General features: G+C 43.9%; 1 long non-coding RNA gene across 1 annotated transcript; it reads right to left on the bottom strand.

Moving 5' to 3' along the window:
- Positions 1-557: 557 nt before the first annotated feature.
- On the bottom strand, positions 558-12,868 carry LOC112839978 (uncharacterized). The gene is made up of 5 exons (XR_012375158.1): positions 12,411-12,868; positions 9,339-9,753; positions 7,546-7,688; positions 3,027-3,193; positions 558-752 (listed from the first exon to the last, which is right to left on the bottom strand). It is a non-coding gene; the product is annotated as an uncharacterized lncRNA (long non-coding RNA).
- Positions 12,869-12,874: the final 6 nt, after the last annotated feature.

The following is a 12,874-nucleotide window of genomic DNA, read 5'->3' as shown; positions in this document are numbered from 1 at the left end:
CACAGCTCTTGGTTTCTGTCTCTCGCCCTGGGCTGGGACCTGACCTAAGGCTACACAGTTCCCTTTGGGCTATGGTTTGGTTTTGGTTTTCTCTGTGTTCCCTGCATGTGGGAGTTTGGCAAAAAGAAATGAGATCTGTTCTTTAGGCAGTGATTTTGAAATCACCTATCCGAAAATACTGATAGGGGCGCCTGGGTGGTTCAGAGATTCTGCCTTCGGCTCAGGTCATGATCCCCAGGGTTCTGGGATCGAGCCCCGCATTGGGCTCCCTGCTCAGCGGGGAACATGCTTCTCCCTCTGCCGCTCCCTCTGCATGTGCTCTCTCTCTCTCTGACAAATAGATGAATAAAATCTTAAAAAAAAGAAAATATTGATAGATGAAAAATATATCACAAAATGCCTCAAGTCGATCACTGCTCACTGTAATAAACAACTTGCCAACATATACAAACTGTTTCCCCTCCGTTCTCCTGAATTAAGGGAAGATTGATTCTTTTTTCAATGTCAAGTTATGCTTTCTCAATCATGCCAACTTTATTTTTTAATATTTATTTATTTATTTAATTAATTTATTTATTTTCAATCATGCCAACTTTAAAAAGTCCATATGCTTATACAGGTGAGTGGGAAGGAGAATAACTCTGAACGAACACAAAATCTTAAGCACACAGATGTCTTCCAAGTCTTTCTTCCTTTTCTGGGTGCCAAGGGAAGTATTCCTCCTCCTCAGTAGTGTCAATGTTTCTGCCTCTCTGTGGGACAGGGGCCGGTAAGCATTGGCGCTTTGGAGTGGTATGACCTAGGCTTAAATCCTGGCTCTGTCACATACTAGCAGGGTAATTTGGGGCAAGGAACTTCTCTGAGCCTCAGTTTTCTCCTCTGTATATTGGGGATGACAGAGTCTTCTGGAAAACACCTGGCCTAGAGGAGCTGTTCATTACCATATTATGCTTGCGTCATTCCCCGCTGACCTGGAGCCTCACTTCTCCCTTTCCCGCCGGCAGCTACAACCACGGCCTTTGCCTTAAAAAATTATACATGTACATACGGGTCCACAGAGGTGTCTCTCCTGACTTCTAGAAAGAAAAATATGCCCCACTCGACTCTCTCTTTGGTTAATGTCTTACTTTCCCCTTCATTCCATCATCAGATCTCGGATTGGGGTAGTTTACTGCTGTTCCTTCCCTCCTTTCTTCCAAGCCACGTGTCATCTGCTCTGACATTAGAGTGATCCTTGAGATCACTTCAGTAGTCACCAGTCAGTTGGCAAATCCCGCGGTCTCCTGTGGGTCCCCATTCTTCCCGACTTCACTCACCACTCACTGCCCTTTCTTTAGATGCTTTTCTCCTCCTGTAGCTCTCATGACCAATGGAAGGATCTGTGTCCTTATAAACTCACCAGTTCTGAGGAATCCCTGGCAATCTCCTTACCTTCTCTACTTCCTGTCTAGCCCCCCTTTAAAATGCTCGGTCAGGTCAGCCGGCCACTTGTCCCCTCTCCTCAGACCTCCCATCAGCCTCCACTCCCCGCCCCTCCCCCGTGGGTGACATTCCTTCACCCTGGCCTGTGGTTACTTTGGAGCCAGCACCTGCAGCCACACCATAGTTGACTCCTCCCCGCCAGTGCACAAGCGGAAGTGTCTTCCCAGCGAAAGCCAGACCCTCCCACCTCTGCCCTAGAGCCCTCCTGTCTGCCTTCTGGGCACCTTTAGGGGAAACAACAGATCTTCGGCGATTTGCCGTCAGCCTCTCCCACTCCACTCTGTCCTCCCCACGGCGTTTAGGGTCTCACCCATTCCTTGCCCTCACTTCCCGCTCCAGCTATTGCCTTCTCGCCCCTCCTCCATTTTAGCCAAAGCTCCTGAAATCAAGCCCATGCTCTCTGCTTCCTCCTTTTGCTCTCCACTCTGGTTTCTGCCTTAAGGCTCTGCCAAGGGCTCCCTCCATGCCTTGAATTCTAAGTGCCTTATTGGGATGTGTGATTCCCTTGATGATGAGGGTGGTGATAGGGCTGTCTCTGTGAAACACCTGCAGAGTACAGATGGATTTCACAAATTAGCCAAGGTCACCTGGCAGGGGTTTGCAACCAAACACTTGAGCACAGAGTCCGTGCTGTTGACAACCATGCCACACTGTACTCCATGCTTTAAACTGGATGGTGTGTGTGCCCAGCACTCGGCACTGTGCCTTGCATCTAGTAGGAGACACATCAACATGTCTGAGTGAATGAACACATTCTGCCATCATAGTTCAGGTTCTTCATCTCTCGCTCTTAGAACAGCCAGCCCACGGATCGGGGCGTCTGGGTGGCTCAGTGGGTTAAGCATCTGCCTTCAGCTCAGGTCAGGATCCCAGGGTCCTGGGATGGAGCCCTGCTCTGTGGGGAGCCTGCTTCTCCCTCTGCCCCTCCACCTGCTCATGCTCTCTCTCTCTCACTCTCTCTCTGTGTCAAATGAATAAATAACATCTTTTTTTTTTTTTTAAGAATAACCCACTGATCAAAGGTTCTTAAAAAGTGCAAGGGCTGGGGCGCCTGGCTAACTTGGTCGGTGGAGCATGCGACTCTTGATCTTGGGGTCATGAGTTCGAGCCCCACATTGGGTGTCCAGATGACTTAAATAAAACTTAAAAAAAAATAAAAAAAGTGCAAGGGCTGAGGTTTATGTCTATTTTCTGAAAAAAGGCCCAGTTTTCATGACTTTTTCATTGGACTCTGGGTCCCCCCCAAAAAAGTTAATAACTTCTTGATTCATTCATTCCTCTATCTTTGGTTTTATTTTCCCCAACCTCCTCCCTTACATCCTGTACACTGCTTTTAGATGACTAGATTGTCAGTGTTTTATTTTAATTCTGTCGCTGATAAAAACATAAGAACAAATAACCTCCCTGCACCCAAAGTGGCCTTGAGTGCCTCTTCGGAGGGCTGCCTCCAAGATAAAAATCAAACACTTTGGCTCAACGGCTAAGACTTTAAGTAATCAAGCCTCAGAACGTTTTACCAGTACTATCCTCCGTTTGTCTCCTACCTGAGTCTTCTGTTCAAACTGAAGTCTTGTACCTTTAAAAACTTCTGTTCTGAACCACCTTTCAGGAGTTAGTTCAGCAGTGATGTGTTACATTCCTGATCCAAGCCAGTACTTCTGGAGCTGGGAATACGGGCATCACAACACAGTCCTTACTTTTGAGAAACTACCTGATTTGGGAGACATTCATGAAAACAAAATCCCCAAAATATGGGATAACAAACTCGCGGGAGTTATTCCTGCTCAGAGGTGGGGTGGAACTGCCAGAAAGAAGACTTTCTCAAAGCTAGATGTGTCTGTGTTCTTTACATGTTCCTTTTACGACAGCGTGCCTTGATTTTGTAACCAGAAAAAAAGGTCTTATCCAGTAAAGACTGTGATTAATTCAATTCTGAGCACCTGAGTGCCAAGGGGTAAAAACCCATAACTGTCCAAGAATTAGTAAAATTAGGGGTGCCTGGCTGGTTCAGTTGGTGAAGCATGTGACTCTTGATCTTGGGGTTGTGAGTTCAAGCCCCACGTGCGGGGTAGAGATTACATAAATAAAAATTTAAAAAAAGCATTAGTGAAATTAATGAGGAAAGGACAATCAACCAACAGAAAAACGAGCAAAAGCTAAGAATAGACATTTCCCAGATGATGAAACATTATGGTCAATAAATATATGAAGCCCTGTTCAATCTCATGAATCATCAGGAGGTACAGATTAAGACCACAATGAGATTTCATTTGATACCCGTTTGAGTGTTGAAAATTAAGAAATCTGACCATACCAAGTGTCGGAGAGGATATGGAGCAATAGGATTCCATATATGATGTTGTTGAAACTATGAACTGGTAAAAAGCACTTTGGTAAACAGTTTGGAATTATCTTGTAGAGTTGAAAGTTGATTTAGCCTTTGACCCAGCATTTCTACTCCTATATAAATACACAAGAGAAATTCCTGTACCTGTGTACCAGTGGGCTTTACACAAATTTTCTTAGCAGCATTTTTGCAATAGCAAAACCCTGCAACAGCCCGAACGCTCATTATCAGGACATTGGCTGTATTAGTTTGAGTTCCTCAAAAGCAGAGACTGGGTCAAGGACTTGGGGGCAGGTTGTTTATTTGGGAAGTGATCTTAGGCAGCAGGAGTGAAGGACAGAAGGCTGAGGCAGAGGAGGAAGAAAAGCTGACTTGGGGCATGTGATTCTGTGGATGCCTCTGAGAAGCATACAAAATGGCTCCCAGAATTGTCCATCTGAAGGATGGGAACCTGGGGCTTTTATCCCTTGGCTCACGTCCCCCATTAGTTGAGGGTTAACTCTCCTTACCGTCAGGCCATGCCTGAGGAGATGCTAGGAAGCTCTTGTGGCAGAGAAGGGCCTGAAGCAGAAATTGGAGAAACCCAAGGCCTAACACGAACAGTAGGAATTGTCAGTGTTTGGGAGCTCCCATGAAACTGGCCATGATGTATTTGGCTAAAATCAGAGGTGAGCCATAGGGAAGAACACAGGGTACCAAGAGCCTCTGCCGCAAGGGGCAAAGTAATATGAGTGCATTCACACTCTAGAATAATCTACAGCAGCCACAGTAAATAAACTCAGCTACTTGCAGCATGCCCGAGATAAATCTTAGCAATGCAACATGGAAAGTAAAAAAGAAGTCCCAGGATTGGGGCACCTGTGTGGCTCAGTCAGTTAAGTATCTGCCTTCAGCTCAGGTCATGGTCCTCGGGTCCTGGGACTGAGTCCTGTGTTGGGCTCCCTGCTCAGTGGGGAGCCTGCTTCTCCCTCTCCCTCTCCCCCTGCTTGCGCTCTCTCTCTCTCTGTCAAATAAACATAATCTTAAAAAAAAAAAAGAAGTCCCAGGATATTATGTAGGGAATGATACCCTTTAATAAAGAAAGCAACTAAAATACATGTGTTGGGACTATGTATGTAGGTTCACATACACAAGTATACACTTATGTGTATATGTAAATATATAGACATATATAAATTTCTAGAAATTAAACTTTTTCTGTGTACTTGAATTCTAAGGGGAAAAAACTCTAAAGGAACATTAAGAGAACACATAAGGAAATCCTGAACATTAATGAGAAAAGGATAAAAAAACTAATAGAAAATGGGCAAAAAGATATGAACAGATATTTCACAAGAGGAAGTATATATAGCTAGTAGGGAAGCATGGGTGGCTCAGTCGGTTGAGCGTCTGCCTTTAGCTCAGGTTATGATCCTGGGGTCCTGGGATCCAGCCCCACATCAGGCTCCTTGCTTGGTGGGGAGCCTGATTCTCCCTCTGCCTGCCTCTGTCTCTCTCTCTGACAAATAAATAAATAAAATCATATATATATATATATGTATATATATGTAGTTAGTAAATCCTATATATATATATATATATATGGCTAGTAAAGATATATAAGCACCTTCAATCTCACCTTTTTGAAAAAGCAAAACTTTTTAACATTTTTATAAAGCTAGGGTAATTTTTGTAATTGAAGTATAGTTGACACACACAATGTTACATTCAGTTTCAGGTGCACCACACAGTGGTTTGACAGCTCTACTCCTTATGCTGGGCCCACCACAAGTGTTGCTACCATCGGTTACCACATCAAGCTACTACCAAACTGTCCCCTACATTCCCTACACTGTACCTTCCATACTCATGACTTACTTATCCCATAACTGGAAGCCTGTATCTTCCACTCCCTTTCACCCATTTTGTCCACCCCCCTTCTCCCCCTCCCTGCTGGCAACCTTTCGTTCTCTGTATTTACTAGTCTGTTTCTGTTTTTTGTTTGTTCATTTGTTTTGTTTTTTTTTTTAGATTCCACATATCCATGAAATCAAAGCTAGGGCAATTTAAAAATTGATTTAAAAAATATTTGCTAGATAAAAATATTTTTAGAAGCCAGAAAATGATAAACACAAGATTCAGCATGGGGTGTGTGTGGGGGGGAATATGTGTAAGTTGTCAATCCTAGTTTTTAGGGTGGGTGATTAGTAACAAAAGAGGGTCACACATGTACCAATAATGTAGGATTCTGACCCATGGATTATATTTAAAGATTTTATTTATTTATATGAGGGGGGAGGCACAGAGGAAAAGGGAGAGAGAGAAGCAGACTCTCCACTGAGCACGGAGCTGGATGAGGAGCTCGATCCCAGGACCCCAAGATTATGACCGGAGCTGAAGAAATATAGGGTAATAGCCAATAGGGGAAGAATTTCCAATGCTCTGGTCTAATTTAGCTCCTGTATCTCCTTTGAATCTCTTCCAGAGCTCAGTCTCCAGCTAAGTATTTGACCAAAAAATAAAATGTGCCTCAACCAACTGAGCCACCCCCAGGTGCTCCAAACCCAGTTCTGTTCATCTTGAGATCTAAGAAATAAGATAACATGGTATGATAAATGCATTCATAGGTACCTATAAGACATAACATGAAAGAGGGAGCTGGGAGATGCTCCCTCACACCTGGGAAGGTCAGGGGAGCTTGACCAAAGAGGTGATTGCTAAGGGGTTTAGAAGCGTAAAGAGGGGATTGCCAAATTCTGGTGAAGGTGGAGGGTATGGGAGGGTCCTCCAAGTGGAAAGAGCAGCACGAACAAACATACGGATATGAGAGACAGTGTGGCATGGCCGGTAAACTGCAGGCAATTAGTGTGGGCAGAAGAGGAGAGTGGGAGAGGTAGAGGCATGTGATGGACTGAGAAGTTAAGAAAAGGTCCATGATAAGGAGGTTAGACAGTATTCCACACTGCAGGCAAACAAGAGCATTGGAGGATTTTAAGCAGGGCACTGACATGATTCATTTCAGGAAGATCCTCCCCACAGAGTGGAGGACTGGTTGGAGGGTGATGGAGGGAGGAAGGTATAATGACCTTTGTCCAGGTGAGAGATACACAAGGCTAATTTACTCAGGAGCTCTGGTGTGTGTGTGTGTGGGGGGGGGAGCCGTGTGGTCTAAATCAAGGTTTTTAAGATATAGAATGGGCAGAATTTTATTTCCCTGCTCTCCCACATTTTTTTTTTAATAACACTGATCATTCCTTAACATATTTACTTATCTACGGTCTGTCTCCCCCCACCAGGATGTAAACTGCAGGACAGCAAGGATGTTAATTTTGTTCCCTCCTCAATCCCCAGGGCCTAACGGTTCCTGGCACATGATAGGTACTAAGCAATTATTTGTTGAACACATGCAGTTTAGCTAGGAAGGAGAAATACAGGATAATAGCCAATAGGGGAAGAATTTCCGATGCCCTGGTCTAATTTAGCTCCTGTATCTCCTATTAATCTCTTCCAGAGCTCAGTCTCCAGCTAAGTATTTGGCCAAAAAATAAAATGTGCCTGCTTCTGTCTCTCATCCTTGCCCTAGCCTCAGTTAACGATCTTTCTTGTTCCCACCACCTACTCTATGTGCTCTCCAGCTACCTCCACTTTTCCTCTCTGGAAACCCTGGTTTTCTGGATTCCCTTAAGATCCTTGGCCATATGCTTTGACAGTTCTCACATTATTCTATGATCACATACCTGCTAGATATTCTGCCTTTGTCTTTCCAGATCCACCCTCCGTTCTTTCCCAGAGGCTAGCGTTGAAGGACACTGTCATCTGGGCTCACTTCCACTTAGGTTTCCTCTTGGGTTCAGCCAGTGGGGGAGGTACCACAGGAGACCTGAGGGCAAGAGAGAGAGGTAGGGCTGTATTCCTGCAAGTTCCTATGGGCTCTCTCTTTCCTGCAGCTATTGTTCTCACTTAGTCTATGGCTGATGATGCCTTCTCCACGGATTCTAGCCCTGGGGTGCTTCACTATCCTTTGTTGGTTTCCCTCAACCCTGCTTGTCTCTTTCTACACTGTCCCTTCATTAACTCCCTCCAGTTACACATTTTTAGCAGGCCATCTGTTTCCTGCTGATCTTGGCTGATACAAAAGCAAAAATACAGAATTGTATCTTTTTTTGAAAAGTTGAGATATGATTCACAAAATTCAGCCTTCTAAAGTATACAATTCAGTTTCAGGTTCTTAGTGTAGTGGAACAAAATGTATCTTTTTCTAAATAATATGTAATCAGTGGTTAGGTTAAACAATGTTACATACCATAAGTTACTCCAACTTTCACTACCACAAATAAGGCTACAGTAAATATTGTACATGTGGCCATCCTCTTTGGGGGAGGGTTATTTCTCAAGGAAAAGTTTCCAGGAGTGGTATTGATGAGTCAAAAGGGCCACATCTCTTTTAAGGCTCTTCAGAAGTATGGTCAATTGCTTCCTAAAGGGATAATGCCAATTCACATCACAGCTTTCTCTGAATGTATCAATTACAACATCTTATTAAGACTGGAAAGCGTAAAAGGTATGTATATTTTGCTAATGCAGTACGCGATGTTACCATTTGAATTTCTTTGATAGCCATACCAATCCAAAGCCATTTAAAGCCATGTTTAGCTAAATGGGAATGGAGAGACAGTGATTTTGAGGGGCTTATAAAATGGATAAATGATGGAAGAAGGTTAAGATATATGCACACAGAGTTGGTCATACTAGTCTAATGAGCATTAACGGCTCTCTTTTAATGGACTCTCTGGAATCGACACTTTCTATTCCCTCCAATTAAACATACTGACTACTACCCATGACCTACTTAATGCTTTCATCTCTGGAATTCCTACACACTTCTTCCTACCATTTGAGTTAGATGCCTAACAAGAGTCTGTTGTGTTTGGTCCCAAACCTCCTATGACTGTATGCCAGAGTGTAATTAATTTAAGTTACACAAACTGATGAAACATAAGCATGAAAAGAGAGTTGTTTCTATGAAATGTCAGTTGAATGCTCTGGAAATATTAGCTAACAGCCAGTTGAAAATTACTGTCAAACCAGATGTGGGTAAGACAATTACAAAGGATTTTTTTTTTTTTTTTTAAAGAAGAAGCCTTCACTTACACCGCTTTGCAAGAAGTTTTAAGTCCTTAGTCAACTTTAGAGAAACAAATTAGAAAGCACAGAAAATATACTGCGGATAGGATTTATGTAAGAAAGAGCTCAAGAACACCCTAAACATCACTCTTGCTGAAAGAAAAATTTTGGCCTCACATCAGAAGACTGGCAAACGGGTGTTCCTTATAGGTTTTAAGTGACAATGAGATGTTAAGGTATGGATTTGCCATTTTTTATAATTCACTGCATTAATACACTTTTCTGTTCAACTGCCTAGCTATTGGGTCAGATCCGATTTGTTTGGGCAGGGATAGATCCTTATTCCCTAACTGTTTTGTTTTGTTTTCAGAGGAGGGCAGTTAGGAGACAATTGGGCTGGACTTACCTAACTGGTGAATTCGGATCTGCCTGCCCTCAGAGAGAGGACAATCTTCTCTAATCTTTCACACAGTGAAAGTTGCTAGGCCCCTTCAAGGGGGAGGTCGGAGTTTTGGGGGAGATAATTTTAATTCAGGAATATTAAAAAGCCTCCCAGTCATCAGCCAAGCCACATTCTTTAGTTCAGCTCTGTTGGTGATAGAGTTGTATTTTCCTCTTCTCATTGGTTCTGGATTTATAAGAAAGGAATGGTACTGACTGTCCCTATCATAGTCCAACAGTGGTGGATAAGTTAGCTTCTGTGTACTGTCACAATCAAGATACATTATTTCCCCTTTTATTTTAGTCTTTGATTCTGTTGATTCACACGAAAAGTTGTCTCTGGTTTACAGGTGGTAGTTCAGCCTTGTCTGAAGTTCAATCTGCATCTCAAGATAAACAAAGAAGAAAACATTTATGGTTCCCGAGAAATATTGATATCGGGAAATATTTACTAAGAAGGGAAGAGGAACCCAAACATGGCTCTTGTCAACCCTTCTATCCCTGCCCTCACCATGTCCCGAGAGACTCTTGACTGTCCTGTTGACTTCTGGGACATGTAAACATGGCAAACTTAAGGTCACAGTCTATATGGCTACTTATATGAGAACTGTAAACATAGCGGGAATACTCTAGCGCTTTCAATGTCCTTTGAGGCATTTTGTAACCCCTATAAGTGGGTCATAAAATCAGTGTAGTAGGTCCTGACCAGTGTTTAAAAAGAAATAAAAATAATCAAGTTGAAAGTATCAGCAGCAGTACAGAAGAGTAATACTTCATGAAACTTCTGTCTCAGAGGTGTATTTATGTACATGCATGTGTATATTCTGGGTTGAGATGTGCAACATATTTTGTATAGAGGGTCACCGTCAAAAAAGTTTGCCAAGAATATTATTCAGCAATAAAAAAAGAAGGAAATCCTGCCCTTTTTGACAACATGGATGGATCTTGAGGGCATTATGCTACATGAAATAAGTCAGACAAAGACAAATGCTGTATGACCTCACTCATCTGTGGAATCTAAAAAAAGCCAAACTCACAGAAAGTTGTAAAAAAGAAAAAAAAAGCACTGGTTTAAGGTGCACATTTCTTCTTCCTCTCACCCTCGCTCTTTGCTAATCTGTTCTCTCTGAAACTCTGGTGCCTTGTGAATAAAAATTGTAGTTATTGATAGGCAGAGAAGCCAGGGCCAATTCTCATTCTGTACACAGTTGGAATGAAAAACTGTTGTCCCTACCTCACTGCTCTGAGTCAATCAAATATCCAAATATCATTAAGTTAGAAGGGCTGAGATCCAGAACCTCATTAAGTAAGAGGTTACAGGAAAATTTACTTTAAAATTTATCCCTGCACAGTTCAAGCTCCAGGGGTTCTTCTCAACCGTAAATTACAAAGGGTTTAGCTTGGCATTCGGGACCATGGCCCCATCTTATTTTTCCAGACTGAGTCTCCTACTTTTCTCCACCTCAAATCCTACGCCTCAACCAGACTGACCTCTGGTGTTCCCTGAACACTCCCTCCCTTTCTTATTTTGTGTCCTTGATTGCAGTGTTCCTCCTGCTGAGGGCAGCCTCCCCAACTAGCCCATCTCTGCTGATCTAAGTCCCTTCCATTCTTCAAAGACCCATTTGCAATTTCCTTTCTTCTTGATTCCTTAAAAAAAAAAAAATGTTAAAGCCCCAACGGTGGGGCTTTAACTCAAGACCCTGAGATTGAGTCTCATGCTCTACCAACTGAGCCAGCCAGGCACCCCTCCTTTCTTAATTCCTAATATCTTTTAAACTCCATAAAGATCTCTTAAAAATCACCTTTCTTAAAAATACTTTAAAATATCATTTCCCTGATTTAAAGAGAAATATTAATGTACTATGAAAATAAGAAAATGAAGAAGTCACAGAAGAAAATAAAAATCCAATTTAGGCATGATATCTGTGATACGCATAGTATATTCATATATTATAAGCTGCTATTATATCATCTTATGATGTGCTTTTCAATTACAAATATTTCCCATTCATTAATCTTTTCCTTCAACAAGATTTTTAATGGTTACAAATAAACTATAATTTATTTAACAATCATATAACATTGGGTACTTTGTTTTCACATATGACGCTATATTTTGGGGGAGTATAAATGGGGTGGTATCCAGGACACAATGACAAATTTCCTAAAATAGCATGATAGGATATTGGGAATAGAAAATTAGGGCCAATAGGACAATTAGGAGAAATGTAAGTTTCCCTGTGAATTTTGGAAACACTGGCAGGTATGCTGGCTTTCCCACTTTCAGAGGAATAGGGGTTTGAGCCAATTGCACTTAAGTTTTAAAGGACAGTAACCCCAGGAGGCCTACAGAATGACTTTGGGTGTCATCTAGGCAGCCGATCCAAGGAAACATGAAGGATCAGTGTGTATGCCTCCCCATCTCAAAATATTTCCATCCTTATGCATCCTTTAATTCTTGTGGGAAGAGGTGTGCCTCTTCTCTGATTTCTTCCTCCCCCTCCGCCAGCCCTATCTCTCATTGTCCTTTTCTAAGATCTTGCACCATTAATTATCCCATCTCTCCTCTCTTATTATTCTCTCCTCTCAGCTCCTTTATTTGAGAGCTCCACCTCATATTGGGGTGCGGGGGAGGGATAAAGAAATCACCTCTCTCCTTTACTCTTACTACCCCTCGAGCTACAGGCCTCTCTGGTTCACTTCCAAACTTCTGAAAAGGTCACCCGTTACTGCTTTCAGTGCTTCACACACTTCTTACCCAAGTGCTCAATTCAGCTCACTGCCTGGCGCACAGCCGCCCTGGCTGAAAGTTAGTTCCACCCCTCTTGCAAATTGGCATCTCTTTCCTGGTTCTTCAGAAGGAATTTCTCCACGGTCAGCGGTGGGTGCCCACTGTCAGGCACCAGGGCCTCGCCTGCGCGCTCCCACACCCTGACCTAGCACCTTAAGGCCGCCTGCTCCCAGGTGCTCTGGGTTCTTGGAAGGTCCTGCCGGTCACCCTCCTGGCCTTCTGCCCGCCTCTCTGCTTTCTCACCTTGCACAGTCAGAGCTTCCCCCGTCTCTCAAGAGATCTCCCAGGCTACCCCTGGGAGGTCCTGGTTGCCAGTCGTCAACTCTGCTCACCGCGGGTCTCACGGTTCTCCCAGAGGCGACACGTCAGAGTGCCCCCCACCTCCAAGCCTGCGAGCAAGTCCCCAAGGCCGGCAATGACCGAACACTCAGGGCGCACCCACTAAGTGCCGGGCCCGCGCCACCTCTGCTTCCTTCCACCTGGCAGCCTCTTGCTAGGCCCCACTACGTGCCAGATCTAAGTGACGAGAACGCCGTCCCGGCTCCGGAGGCGCTCGCCGTCGGTTGGGGCGAGACGGCCGCGGAGGCAGCTCGGGTCCCTCTAGCGGGAGACGGCGGCCCCTGCCCAAGGCCCCCGCCCGGGAGGCGCGGCGGAGGACGAGGGGCCCAGGGCGCGGGGAGAGGCGGCGGGGCCGGAGCCGCGGCGCC

Source organism: Callorhinus ursinus, unplaced genomic scaffold (genome assembly GCF_003265705.2).
Source record: "Callorhinus ursinus isolate GAN/ISIS: 27379988/994484 unplaced genomic scaffold, GSC_fseal_2.0 scaffold45, whole genome shotgun sequence".
Classification (NCBI taxonomy): domain Eukaryota; kingdom Metazoa; phylum Chordata; class Mammalia; order Carnivora; family Otariidae; genus Callorhinus; species Callorhinus ursinus.
Note: the sequence above shows the minus strand (reverse complement) of the source record. Positions and strands in the feature narration are given on the sequence as shown.